We start from the raw sequence: 1,891 nt of genomic DNA, 5'->3' as shown, positions 1-1,891 counted from the left end.
ATGCAGAAATATACAATCTCAGTGACTAGATACCACAAATTGGGTTTGATTGTATATGGATAGGAAGGAATATAATGAATAAGATGAGGGGCTAATGTGTGTCAGGAATTATCATACTGTCTATCATCACTTCTTCCACACAGTAGAGAAATTGGACAGCAATTTAAAAAACTGAAAAACGCATTCCTTTTAAATCTATAATTTACACTTCACTATAGTGCATGATGTGACTCACACATGTTGCAGTTGCTAAATGCAACAAAAAGTCTAAAATACAGCAAAGCAATTAAAATGAATATGAAAAAGGAGAATAATGTAACAGTCATTTAATTTAAAATACTGCCCAAATCGAGCAGTGCTACCAATTTCTGGAGCCTCCATTATTATGATCAGTGTCACTCTGGCATGATCATGATCCATGAAGCTTTTATTTCCTCAGGTATATCTGTAATGTCATATAGTCTTGGGAGGCTTTAAGTGACTGTGAAAAACCGTAAACAAGAGTGAGAGAGTCTGTAACTCATTATCAGGAAGGGAGCTCCAGCATCTGTCCCTCGATAACATCACAGATTAGAGCCCTCGCTGCTCTGGGTTTAATCCTTGGCAGAGAGTTGTTGATTTAACAGGAGAACTTTATCACCACGTGGTTTGCTGTCACAGAATTTCATTATTATTGGTTTCAATGGAGAGTTTTAGTATCACATCTAAATGCTGTTTCAGGGGGCTTATCACACTGCCAAAAAATATATCTTGGGGAAACACTGAAATGCTATTATGTACTTATTGTATTGGCCAATCGCCTAAAATGGGAAATGGCAATGGATTTTGGCATCATTGCAGGGATTCAGGCATGATTATCATTTTGGCATCATTCACAGTTGGCAGTGCGAGTAAATCATTTTCCCTGTTTTGCTCTTCCTGTTTCTGTGTTTGTGTGTCTGAAAGACGGGGACTGGAAGAGTCAGGATTCCTGTCGGGCAAATGCCTCCTGAGTCTCCTCTCATCTTGTACTCTCCTGGTCTCTTCTGTCTTGCTCCTCTGTCTTTTCCTGCTTGTGTGCCTGCTCCTTTCTAGTCTGGTTTCTCTGTCAGATGGTCTGAACGAGGGTAGTGGATATTCAGCATGGCAGCAAATTAGGGGGACAGGCAGTGCAGTCACTCCCAGCCTTGACTTAAGAATAAATGACCTAAACAGCTGTGAACATGTGTATAGTGTGTGTGCATTTCCACTGGTGGAAAAATAATGGAAGGATATAGTAAAACACAAAAAGACTAGGTAGCATTGCTCTTATGCTTAATTAGCGCAGTGCCTGAGTGCTAACATGCTAATAATGATGCTCACACAGGACAGCTGAGGTCAGTAGAAATGTAATTAGTTTGACTGTATTTTGGTTTGGGTCATAAACCAATATTGACTGTGCCAAGTCAGCAGGCTCACCAAATGTATTGAAATGTATCCTGAATGGGGCTCTTTGGGTAGTTCTGCTGTTAAAATATTCCACATGGTGACAATAAAACAATCGTGAGGCGATTAGAAAAGTAATTAGGATTCATCCTGTGGGAACCATGCATTTCTGCATGGTTTAATCTGGCCATTTAAAATTGAAGTTATTACAGGGGGTCGCTGATTCAACATTGATGGTGCTCTGCATAAAAGCTAAAAGTAAGATTAGATAGTAGACGTAGTTAAAGTATGCATGTTAAAAGGTTAGTAGGGAAAAAAGGAAAGTGCGCAAATGCGTACACAAGCGTCTCAGCTAGCTGATCAGGGCATTTAAAGTTGGCAGCTCTAATAAGTAACTTTGGATTAGAGCTTTCTGTGTAAAATCAATTCCACCACCTTCAAGGTGTGTGTGTGTGTGTGTGTGTGTGTGTGTGTGTGTGTGTGTGTG

Source organism: Haplochromis burtoni, unplaced genomic scaffold (genome assembly GCF_018398535.1).
Source record: "Haplochromis burtoni strain Fernald_Lab_line unplaced genomic scaffold, NCSU_Asbu1 Contig_11, whole genome shotgun sequence".
Taxonomy (NCBI): domain Eukaryota; kingdom Metazoa; phylum Chordata; class Actinopteri; order Cichliformes; family Cichlidae; genus Haplochromis; species Haplochromis burtoni.
The sequence above is the reverse complement of the archived record's forward strand: the minus strand, read 5'-3'. Positions refer to the sequence as shown.